Source organism: Peromyscus eremicus, chromosome 9 (assembly GCF_949786415.1).
Source record: "Peromyscus eremicus chromosome 9, PerEre_H2_v1, whole genome shotgun sequence".
Taxonomy (NCBI): domain Eukaryota; kingdom Metazoa; phylum Chordata; class Mammalia; order Rodentia; family Cricetidae; genus Peromyscus; species Peromyscus eremicus.
This window is the reverse complement of record NC_081425.1, coordinates 11,366,094-11,379,317: the sequence shown is the minus strand read 5'-3', so window position 1 is coordinate 11,379,317 and position 13,224 is coordinate 11,366,094. Positions and strand designations below refer to the sequence as shown.

The 13,224-nt window shown below is 36.1% G+C and overlaps 1 pseudogene; it reads right to left on the bottom strand.

Annotated features, from left to right (window-relative positions):
* Positions 1-1,704: 1,704 nt before the first annotated feature.
* Positions 1,705-2,668, bottom strand: LOC131919855 (glyceraldehyde-3-phosphate dehydrogenase-like; annotated as a pseudogene).
* Between the last annotated feature and the right edge of the window lie 10,556 nt (positions 2,669-13,224).

The following is a 13,224-nucleotide window of genomic DNA, read 5'->3' as shown; positions in this document are numbered from 1 at the left end:
AAGTCTATATTACTCCAAACAGAAGCATGATCAGGCCTATCACAACAATACTCCAGTCCAGGTAGCAACTTCTGTTTTAGTTAGGGTTTTTTATTGCTGTGAAGAGACATTGTGACCATGGCAACTCTTATAAATAAAACCATTTAATTGATGTAGCTCCCTTACAGTTTCAGAGTTTTAGTCCATTATCATCATGGCAGAGAATCTGGCATATGCAGGCAGCCATGATGCTGGAGCTGAGAGTGATGGAGTCAGACATGGCCCACTTTTTGGTTGAGCTTTGACCTCTGGTTGGTCTCTGTACCTCAAGTAACATATTTTATCTTAGGGCACATGAACGGAAGATGTGAAAGCTTGTGCTGGTTCTCAGTAATGATTGCCTGGCCAGTATGGTAGCATCACAGTGAAGAGATAGCTATGTGAGTGTGCCTGAAGTCATGAGGACATGCAAGGAGAACCCAGCCAGCAGTGATACTTGATGCTACCAAAGTAGTTGTTGGAACAGATCAGAGAAAAGAGAATGTGTTTGTTTGTCTGGTTTTTGTTTGTTTGTTTGTTTGTTTGTTTATCATGGGGTTTCATCTAGCCCAAGCTGGCATCCAACTTTCTGTGGAGACAAGGATGGCATTGTGTTCCTAATCTTCATGTCTCTACCCCCAGAATTCTGGGATTATTAGCAGTCACTACCACTGCACCATTTTTCTATTGTTTCATTTTTACACAGCACTGGGAACGGAGGGGAGACCTTCCTGTGTTGTCAGTGAGCCCTCTACCACTTGAACCACAATCACATCCTTGTTTTGGTTTTCTTGAGACAAGGCTTCATGTAGTCCAGGCTGGCTTCAAAAGTAATCTTGGGGTTCAAATTGTTCTGGTCTTACTGGCCAGCATGGTTAATCTTGTCAAATTAACAGGATTTAGAACAACCTAGGAGATGCTGGAGAGGGTGTTTTCAGAGATGTTTAGATGAGACGATCTACTCTGAAATAGTGGCACCATATGGGTCAGGGTCCTTGCTTAAATAAAGAGACCAAATGGACCATCAGCACTGCCTCTCTCTGCTTCCGGGGAGTGGGGGTGGGGGATGCAATGTGACAGGCTGTTGCTTTCATGCCTTCCCTGTTCTGATGGACTGACTGTACCATTAGACAGACAGCCAAATAATCTCTTCCTCCATTGAAAAAAAATAAGACTTGTCCTGTCTTATATATAAAGAATCTCATCAGACATAGCCACATAAGAACATTCAAGACTGGTCATGTTGTCAAGTATGTAATAATGGTACCCATAAAATAATCTTTCATTTCTATTACATTTCTTAAACTCTGTCTTAGGAGTTTGGAGATACAGTATCCACTGTTTTGTTCCTGGAAAATTTTTGAAGCTGAGGGAATGGGAAACATATGAATATTTCTACCTTATTAGAGAAATTTTTATTTGATAGAAAATTAATTTGAGAATAAGTATATGTAATTAATTTGATGATAGATTATCTAATCTTTTTTGTTTACGGGTGCAGTGAACTTTGTTGATGGTATTCAAGAGAGTAGGTCTCCCTAAGTCCCTCCTGTCACTCTGGGGGTCTGGGATAGAAACTGAGGGAGATGCTCAGTGTCAGGGACTGAGATGGGACAGACACTGCTCAGCAGCTGAGGGTCTCTCTTGTTCTGTCCTTGCTGGCATGGGTGGTCCAGGATGGGCTTCTTACTCCTTGGAGGCCATGAGGTCCACCACCCTGTTGCTGCAGCTGAATTCATTGTCATACCAGGAAACAAGCTTCACAAAGTTGCCATTGAGAGCAATGCCAGCCCCAGCATCAAAGGTGGAAGAGTGGGGGTCACTGTTAAAGTTGCAGGAAACAACCTGGTCCTCAGTATAGCCCAGGATGCCCTTTAGTGGGTCCTCCAACACCTGCTTCACCACCTTCTTGATGTCATCATACTTGGCAGATTTCTACAGACAGCATGTCAGATCCCTGACAGACACATTGGGGGTAGGAACATGGAAGGTCATGCCTGTGAGCTTTCCGTTTGGCTCTGGGATGACCTTGTCCACAGCCTTGGCAGCATCTGTGGATGCAGGGATGATGTTCTGGGCAGTCCCAAAGGGGCCATCCACAGTCTTCTGGGTGGCAGTGATGGCATGAACTGTGGTCATGAGTCCTTCCACAATGCCAAAGTTGTCATTGATGGCCTTGGCCAGGGTGCTAAGAAGTTGGTGGTACAGTAAGTGTTGCTGACAATCTTGAGTGAATTGTTGTACTTCTCATGGTTCACACCCATCACAAACTTGGCGGCATCAGCAGAAGGGGCGGAGATGATAACCGTTTTGGCCCCACTCTTCAAGCAGGTCCCAGCCTTCTCCATGGTGGTGAAGACACCAGTAGACTCTACGACATACTTGGCACCAGCCTCACCCCACTTGATGTTGGCGGGATCTTGCTCCTGGAATATAGTGATGGCCTTCCCGTTGACAACAAGCTTACCACTTTCAGCCTTGACTGTGCCATTGGACATGCCATGGGTAGAGTCATACTAGAACATGTAGACCATGTAGTTGAGGTCAATGAAGGGATCATTGATGGCAACAATTTCAACTTTGCATGGAAGGCAGCCCTGATAACCAGGCGTCCAATTCGGCCAAATCCGTTCACCGAAATCTTCACCATCTTGTCTCAGGAACGAGGCTGGCATAGCACGAAAAGATAAGGCTGTCTCTGGAACAGGGAGGAGCAGAGAGACTAGACTATCTAATCTTAATAGTAGCGACAGAGGTGGGATATGATGACAGAATCAGGCAGAATGGTATCAGATGAGTCCAGAAAAAAAACAACAACAACAACAACAAAAATATCTAATTTAAAAAGATAAACATTCCCTGAAAAAAAAATCTAATTGGTAAGAATAATAATTTACTTTTTCTAGATTTCAAATCAAAGTTAACCTTCTCTTCTGTAAATAACATATGCAACTTGGATTTTTTTTCCTTTATATGCTATTATTGCTTTCTAGATAAGAGGCAACTGATTGAATAGATATTCTTTTCCTACAAAATACCTTCTTGCTTATTTCTCATGCCTCATTTCTTACCGAGATCTATGTGGCTATGGGATGCGGGCAGACTCACAGGTCCTGAAGAAATCTGGGAAGAAGTAGAAGTGAAAACATTATTAATGTCTGATCTTACATAAGGACCTTAGACAACCATTCTTCCCTCTTATTCGAGAGGGTCCAGAAAAGACTGTCACTTGCTTGTAGAAACATATCTTTTCTGGAAAAAGGCATAGACTTTTTTCTCCAGTACAGGGCAAAGGATCTGTAGGTGACAACAATGTGAATCTCTGGAAATGGTTATATTCCACATTTATTTGTCAGTATTTACTCTTTAATCCACATTGCTAGTTAGTGTTGTTTGTTTATTATTCTTAGAAAGGTTTCAGAAAACAGAAACTTGATATTTTTATGCAGAATTGATTTACTACACAGAGAAAACTAATAATATTTTAAAATATTGGTTTTCAAATTTGATTTGTTTGTGTACCTTCATATACAGTAAAGCCATTTCAAGAGTTCTTTCAAGGACAATATGAAACTCCTAAAAACCACTCAAATAAGAAGAGTATTACATTTTTCTTCACTTTCAAAAATGTCTGGTGGAATTTATGAGATTTAAATCTCAAGCTATGTGAGAATAATACTTCCAGGGAAATTGTAAGTTCTTGAGTACTAAACCAGAAACCATACAAGAAAACTAAGAACTCATCTTTAGATGTAATACTACTCAGTACCCAAAAATGCATGAAGAAAGAAAGGTAAAATTCTGAAAATTAAGACTTAGAAAGCCATAAGTAAAGTATGAAGCAGTGTATATGTGTAAGGTATATTATTTATTCTGCACAGCAACTAATTTACTCAACACTCCATTTCCTATGTGACAACCCAATGAAAAATTTGAAGCTTATTTAACTCAATAATAATATTAAGAAATGATAGCGAATCATAGATGAAGTTTGTTAAATTTCTTCTGCTTTCTGTTTCCACAGAAAATAAGATGGTGAGGAATAGTCTGATCAACTTTCCTTTTGGTCTGGTAGATAACTTTGATGTCCAACCTTCATAAAAGCATTTATGAGTGTTTATCTTTTTACTAGATAGATATATAGGTTATTCAGTATTTTTGATATTATATTATGATACTCCTCTTTGTATTTCTAAATTGGTTGTAGAATGCATCTTGAGAACTGAGTCTGAAAGAAAACAGGTAAAAACTAGTCTGAATTCATTAAACATTTGTTGAAAATAGCTTATTTAGGAGCATCTTCAAATATCATTCAATTTCTATGTGTTCTAATGAATATCTTCTATGAAATTAAAGCATTTGTTTGACAGAATTTAAATATTGACATTACCCTCTCTTGAAACTGCATCGCACAGAGCAATAGTCACAACAATGATCTAATGACTGAGTGCAAAGGCTGTGGAATAAATGTTCATAACCAGATCCCAGCTCCAACACCTCCTGGCATTATAAATTTTCTTCAACAACTTGATTTCTACCTTTTTCTACCTTACATTTTTCACTCTTGAGTCTTCATTCTCTCACAGAGTGGAGGCAGCAACAGCAAATCATTATAGAATCACTTGATAAATAATAAGAATGTCTTGTATTTTCTGAGGCTATTGTAAATCAAATCATCTAAACTGCTTTACAAACCAAACTTTAGAGACAGTTGAAATCACTTTGTCATCTGATTTTATACCTTTTTTAAAAATTTCACCTATAGAAAAAAAGTGGATTGTGCCATATTCATTCATTCTTGCTAAAGGTTATACTCTGTTTTATTATTACTTATTAAATGTGTTACTTTGTGTTTCTACACTCAATTTTCACATTCATTTTGAGGATGTTTATGCAAGGCCTTTACTATTGGCTAATGAACTTAGTTTTATTCATCAAGCGGCTAGAATCTAGAGATGCTGGATGTTCAATAAAGCCTGTGTGTGTGGTCTAGAATTTATTATATGGGTATAATTGATATGAATAATTAGTGAACTACAAGCAATGTGTATTATCCTAGATTTTGTTACAACCTTATTTCAATGAAGAAAAAAATGAGCCATCCAGAAGAACAATTTATGCTGAGGCAGAGGAGGCTAACCATGTCTGAGTTCTACTGTCTGTGTGGGTGGTGCATTATTGTGACTGCATAACTCTTCTCCAGTCCAAACAACAGCATATGCCAATTCCTGGGAACATATGTGTGAATCACGATATTCTACCAGGTCTTCCTCTGCTTGCACCAAGACTGATACACAGTCACAATGGGACTCGGCTTTTGTTGAAATGGGAATACCTTGATTATTGGTGGATTCCTCCTATCCATTTCTGCTTCATCTGCTGCTTTCTGGAATTACAGCTACACTCGAACTGTCCCACTTAGCAGTTGACATTAACTCTACAATCACCACCTTTTGCCAACTAATAAAACTAATGGTGAAATTTCTAGTGGGTAAATATTGTAATGGAGGGGAAACATGAAAGCCTCACTCCCACCTTATGAATTTTATCTTTTATTGTTGACCTAAATATTGGTAGGAACTGGGATATTTCCCTTTTAAAATTAGAGAGTAAATGTCCACATAATTCTTGTGTCTAAGAAAGTTTGTTCTCTGAATTGTATTACTATCTTCTTAATAATAAAAAAATCAGTTATTGAAATAATAATATGAAATTTACTGAGAATTTAATGTATTCTTAGCAATGGGAATAACAGTATTTTATATGTTAGGCTTGCTAAACTGTGAATATGAAATCCAAATGTAAAAAATGCATTTATTAATTCGCTATACATATATGGCAAAAATAATACACAAAATATAAGTTTTACTTTCAGATGAGCTATTGTAAATGAGTAAATTATATATTGAGAAGATTTAATTAAAAAGATTAAAGTCTTCTCTATCTTCTAATTTATTATCATCTGTAATTGTGTGTATATGGTGCATGCATGTGACTACGTAGGGTCACACACAGTAGTAAATGCCCATTTAGAGGCCAGAGAAGTATATTAGGAACATTCGTCTATTTTTCGAGACAGGGTTTCTCTGTGTAGCTTTGCGTCGTTCCTGTAGCTCACTCTGTAGCCCAGGCGGGACTCGAACTCACAGAGATCTGCCTGTCTCTGCCTCCGGAGTGCTGGGATTAAAGGCATGGACCACCACCGCCCAGCATTGTCTATCTTTCTTCAATTTACTGCCTTGAAGCAGGGTGTTTCAATGAACTGGAAACTCATTTTTTAGTTAGGATAGCAGAGCAATAATCTCTCAGGATACACTAGTCCCTATCCCTCAATTTGGGGGTTACAGGAACAGTTGGCATGCCAGTCTTTCATGTGGAGATTCCAACTCTGATCTTCAAGTATATAGAACAAGGACTCTTGCCTGCTGAGTCACATCACCATAACCTCCTCCAATATTGTATTATTGCCTCAGTATTATGTATTTAGTTATATGACTCTATATTGATTTAGGCTGTTGAAATGTAATAACGTGTATGTCTATAAATAATAAAAAAAATCAGTAGCATATGGGTGCTAACAAAAGTGTCAGCATCTGCACACTTGTAAAATTTTTGTTGGAAGGCCTTGTTGGCTGGTCAGAGGTTGCAGTCTATTATGGTCTGGCAGCTTTTTCCAAGAACTTGGTAACGTGGAGACTCCTTCCCTGCAGCAGAACTTCCTGTTCTATGCCTTCCCTTATCTGGAGAACGTCCCTGGGCCCAGAGGACCGACCTTATCTGAAAGCTATCTCTAAGCAAGATGTCAGATGTGTCTTGAGCTTGACACTTGGCACAGATTCCTGCTAAGAAGACCTGTGCTAGGAGTTCTGCTATAGGACAACACTGCCACTAAGAATCCGTGTGATAGAACCATGCTATTTTACACAAATTAGGGTTTGTCTGCAGCCTCCCTAAGCCTAGATATTCCTTATAGTCTGGAATAAAGTTGAGCTGATTCACCAAAGTCTGTCTTCGGGAGAGCTGTCTCTGTGATACCCACAGAGGTCCTAACCCTGTTACCCGTTTCTGCTCCCTCCCTTTGTAGACCAATGCAGTCAATGATCCCCAGGAAGAAGCAAAACCACAATTTTAACCTTTATAAGGAAGTGCTTCACATAATAAAGTAACTGACAAAATGAACTTCACAGGATTGATTTAAACTTAAAAATTATACCATATCTCAGGGAACAATGATTTGTGTATTTCTTGGTTTTACGATTTGTTATGAACTTTAATTTTTAATATCTTTAAAACTCACTTGACTAGAATAAGCATTATATACAGCTTTCATTATCCTTATTTTTTCAGAAAATGTAACAATATTAGAGAACAATAAATTATGCATTTATTAGTAATCAACCAACAGAGAGATCAGTAATGAAAAAGTGAAGTAGTTCTAAGAAATATTGTTGATATTTATTCTGATATGTAGAGAAATTGAGGGCCAGACAAGTTATATAAATAATAACAGAAAATTACATCACAGGAAACTCACTGACTAATAAAAAAATAATAAATACATCAAAAGTTGCTGAAATTAATTATTGGTATTTTGCAACCATGATAATATGAACATTATATTGGAGCATATTTTTCTGTTCAGATAAAATACTTTCAAAACAAGAAAAAAATAGTGAAGTGCAAATATAAAGGAACAACACTTAAAATTAGCTACATGCCCTTGAAAAGAATGTGTGCTCGCAAGGTTGAAAACTGGGAAATCAATATGTTTACTAAGTTCTAAAACATAGGGAGATATCCAAAAATAACAGTATGTGTCTGCTAAGATCATTGATGAACAATTTTATTTCCTGAAAATTATATGATATAAGGAAAAATTATAAACTTTCAAAAGAAAAAAAATCAAGTCATTGCTGAAAATCATAAACACATATCTACACATGTACCTACAATCTCTCAACATGTGGCAGGCATCTTCATTTTCTACTATTTTTTAAATGAGAACAGATTGAATGCTATTCACAACATTCATGAGACAAAGTAATGAGTGATATACTACTAACACTATGATGATATCACTAAAAAGATCTCTGTCATAAAAAGATGTGAAAGATATGCAGGCAAAACTGTCATTGTGTTATAAAGAAGGGAAGTAAGCTTATCTTGTGAGACTACTAGGAAAACCTTCCTCTAACTTCTCCCAGGTATTATATTTCAGGATGTGTTGTAATAAGAAATATTCACACATAACAAACTAGAGAATTCTAGTAGGATCCCGTAAATCTTCTCCGTAAATCTTCATAGTACTATTAAGAAAATGACCATGTGAGAAGACAAAAACAGAGACAAGCGGCAATAATAAAATAACAAAATGCAGAATATAACTCTCTTTATTACTGTTGTTCAAAAATAGTGTTGAAGTCTATCCTAGTATCAAAACTGAATTACAAAAAAGGAGACTTAAAACAAAACAAACAAAGCAAAAGAGAGAAAAATCTTATCACAGAAGCTGTAGTGTGGCCTGTTGAGTCCCACAGTTTACCCGTTAGTCCATTCATCTTTACTTGCAAGTGTTCATCGCCTGGAGTCATTGACCTGCCTAGAGGCCTCTGGCTTCTGCTATGCCACTGATATTAGGTTCTCACTGGGTCTCCCCTGGGATATCCTGATGTTGTCCTATGTTGTGGAGATTCTGCTGTTTTGGATCAGTAGGTCCATCCCCTTCACGTGGACTTGAGATAATCTTATATATTTATGAGCACTTTTTTTCCAGCAAATGTAAAGCAAAAATGTTGGAAATTTTGAGTAATGTATTTTTCTAAATCTGTATCAATACTTAAAGACTAAATATTACAAACTACAGTTTGATTTTAAAAGAAATTGGAAAACCATTCTCCAGAATACATATATTTTTCAAACTGTAAAATTTTAAATGCATTGGAAAGTGTAAGTCTATTAGTCTTCAACATTTTATTATCATAATATCATGGAACATAATGCTCATTCCTATTAGAATATTTCTGTTATATAATATAAATGTGGACCTTGACACAAGATCAGAGATTGTCATAATGCTTTGATTTACTATTATTCGTGTCATAGGCACAACATTTAGAATTGAAAATAAAAAACAAACAAGGCTTTAAGCAATATTTTCACTATTTTATGTGTATGTGAGTGTAATTATGTGAATAAATGTTCAATATATGTGAACTTTTATGGGGACCTTGGAGGCCAGAAGAGGACATCAGATTCCCTGGAGTTGATAGAGTTGCTATTATATGCAGATATAAACCACTCAGGGCAAATGTTGACATCTGAACTCCGTTCTTCGGCAAGAGCAAAAGGCACTTCTAACTGCTAAGCTGTCTCTCTAGACCCAGAACACAATGCTTTAAATTGGTTGTGCCTCTTCTATATTTCAAATCTCCTTTTTCAGTCTATAGTAATGTCAGAGTTATTAGATTTGTATCTGCATTTCATATTGCTTTAAGTATTCAAAAGTTTTTATTATTTGTATTTTTGATTGTGTTTGTCTGTGTACCTTGTGTGAGCAGATGCCCTTAGAGACAAGAAGATGCCATTGGAGCTGAATTTACAGGCAGTTGTGAACCACCCAGTATGGGTACTCAGAACAGAACGCTGGTCTTTTGGAAAAGCAGTCAGTGCCCTTAACCAATGAACAGTCTCTTCAGGTCTGTTATGTAATAATAATAATGTAATAAGTGTTAAAAATTTGAAAGAGTTGTAGTATTAATATGTGTAAGAAAGTTAATGAAATAAACTGATGTCATTGACTTGTAATCTGATTACTTGACAATAATTAAGAAACAGCTTTAAAAAGCCCACAAAAACTGGTACATTTACAGATTTCATAAACATTGGCAATGGTTAAGCTCAAAAACACATTAAAACACTTCAAATTCTAATTTTATTTGTGACTGTCTATGCAAAGACTTTAATAACAAAAATTAAAAACCAAAGAGTGTGTGTGCCACAGCTGGGAGGCCTTGGTGACTTTTCTCCTGCAGCAATTTGTGTGACACCATCAAATGAAACCACGGAAGAATGTAGCTTGAGTTTTCCTGCCTGGCCCACAGTCAGGGCAAATCTCTCTCACCTGACAGTCCCACAGCCACTCAGACCCGACCAAGTAACCACAGAGTCTTATATTGGTTATAAACTGTATGGCCGTGGCAGGCTTCTTGCTAACTGTTCTTACAGCTTAAATTAATCCATATCCATTATCTATACCTTGCCACGTGGCTCGTGGCTTACCGGCATCTTCACATGCTGTTTGTCAACGTGGCTGCTGGCAGTGCCTCTCTGACTCAGCCTTCCACTTCCCAAAATTCTTCTCCTTGTCCCGCCTATAGTTCCTCCTGCCTGACTACCGGCCAATCAGTGTTTTATTGACCAATCAGAGCAACACATTTGTCATACAGAACATCCCACAGCAGAAGAACTTCCAAGCTGAGTGTCAGTTTAATTTCTGAGTGTCTTACAACCAAAATGCACAGTGTCTTCAGCAATGGGGTGCTACAATCTATTTCTGGCAGGCAGCCAATTGACATCATATTCCAACCTCACTTCTCTGTATTATGTATGTCCAAGAATGAGTTATAACTTAAAATATGCTTTTGTTATATATTATTTATTTATTCTTGTTGTTACATCCTGACTGCTGTTTCTCCTCCCTCTTATCTTCTTAATCCCTCCCCTCCCTTCACCCTCCCCATACACTCCTCCAATTCTCTTCAGAAAAGGGCTTGCTTCCCATGGATATGTTCTGCTATATTCACAGATTGGTGCCTAGCCCAATTTCCATCTGAGAGTCATTATATATTCTTAAGAAATAGGCTACAGGGGCTCTAGTCACTGATCAATACTGAAGAGCACTGCAGTTCTTCCAGAGGACTCAGGTTGATTCAAAACATCTACATGGAGGCTCACAACTGCCTATAATTCCAGTTTCAGGGACTCCAATGCCCTTCATGTGGCCTCCACAAGTATCTGGAATACATATGGTGTACAGACATACAGGAAACAGCATTCTTAAACATAAAATAGTATTTTTATTTTAAACAGGGCTATGTTATTGATAAATATTTTGTTCTTCTTGCCATTGTATTTTTTATATTTAGGTCTTTATAATCATTTTTCAAGGAATTTTGGGTTCCTATTTTCAATACTACAACATTAACTTTCAGTGTTTATAGCTTTCACATCTTCAGCTTTTAAAGTAAATATATTTCTGTTCTCTTCTTTTATATATCTACTTATATTTTAACAATTTCATAAACAAATTTTCAGTGTATATGTATATAATATTATCATGTCCTATTTTTATTTATTTTAAAATTTTGCATGTGTGTGTAGATAAGAGCTGAAATTACAGGTTTATGAAGCTTGGGTACTAGAAACTGAACTCAGGTCATCTGTAAGACAACTATGTGTTCTTAACTGCTGAGCTATCTCTGTAACTCACAATTAATAATTTTAATCTAAATCTAATAGTATTTCTGTTTAGGAGATATTTTGTTATTATTCAGTAGCACCATTTTTTTCTAAAGTTACCTATTTTTCAGTTATAGTTTATAACTGTTTTTGAACTTTGCATCAACCTGTCAATTCCTTACTAGGAAATGACCACATATTGTGAGAAAATATGAAATCATCAAATTTGATATATGTAAGTTGGCCAAGCAAAGATTCTGTGTTTAGCTCTAGAACTATTAACTATTCGTTTTGTTCAGATACCATTATTCCTAACTATAAAGCATCTCTAATGATATATATCCAAACTTCTAATCTGTTCTTTTTACCCTCTAGTATTGAGAAATCCAACATTCTTCATTTGTGCTTATATAACTTCCAAATAAAAACTCCTGGACATTGTTCTGGACTGAGCCATTCCACAATGTATGAGTGACACTCATATAATTAATATTTGGTATATTCTGTATGAAATATATATATATTAAATGATATTAATGAGTATAAATAATTTAATTTTCAAATATGGGAAGATAAATATAAAATCTATTTTCATTAAACTGTTGCATTATATATTATTTATTAATGAATAGAATTATATAAAGTGAAGAATTATAGAATTGTGAAATATTTTAGCACAGTGGCATATGTTGTATGTAATCTCTGCACTCAGAAGTCTGAAGTAAAAGTTTCCCTTGAGCTCAGTTGTTCCTGATCAGCCTCAGCAATATACATAGAACCCATACCAAAGAAAGCAAATTTTAAAATCAAAACATGAATGTAACTTCATAAAAATAAACAAGGATTAACAATTGAAAATCAACCTGTTATAGAAGTTTCCCATATGCTAGAATAAAAATTAAACACATTTTCAAAACATAGAAATCTTAATGGTTATTTGTAAATTTATAATCTTACTTAATATGGAATTATAATATCTTCTTTTGAATAATGTTAAGTGAAAGAGGGACAAATACTTAACCCAAGCATCACAAAATCTTCTTAGAAATCTTCTTTCATTTTGTCAAATATAACAGTATCAATGTTTTCAAAGCAACAGAATTTTAGTATTTTTATAAATACAAGTAAAATTAATTGATATGTCATCATGTTGCAATATTAAATAAAGTAGAAGCAGCTTTTCAATTTTGTAGAGCTGGCCTACAGACAGTGGTTTAGATAAATGAACATTTTGAAGGAAGAAAACTCCCGCTTTCAAAAGATGCATTAAAAGTGTTTTAGATACTGCTTGTATTGAAAGTAAAGTGTCTGATGAGGCTTGTCTATAATTAGGAAACATTGAATAAAATCTTCCCTTTGCAGAAACAGATTGGAACAACCATTTCATAGTAAATCACAATTGCACTATCAAGTTATAAGATAAGCTCCTCTGTATTGCTCAGTAAATCATGAAGTGTGACAATAGGGACACTCAATAAGCTTCCAAGAATTGCATAATAAATCAGGGAAGTTCACAATAAGTTGCACGGTAAGCTCTGCTTTGTTAGCCTAGATAGTGGGATTTTTTACAAAGTCTTATGAATCATTTCTCCCTTCTATGCTGTGTCCACTGTTACAGTGAGGCATCTCTCAGTTAAGGGTAGAACTTGCTAAAAAACTAAAGTCATCCCCACATTAGTAACCACCACGTTGTGGGGGAAACCTGATCTTTGTCTGTATAGAACAAAATCACTGAAGGCCAGCAAGTGC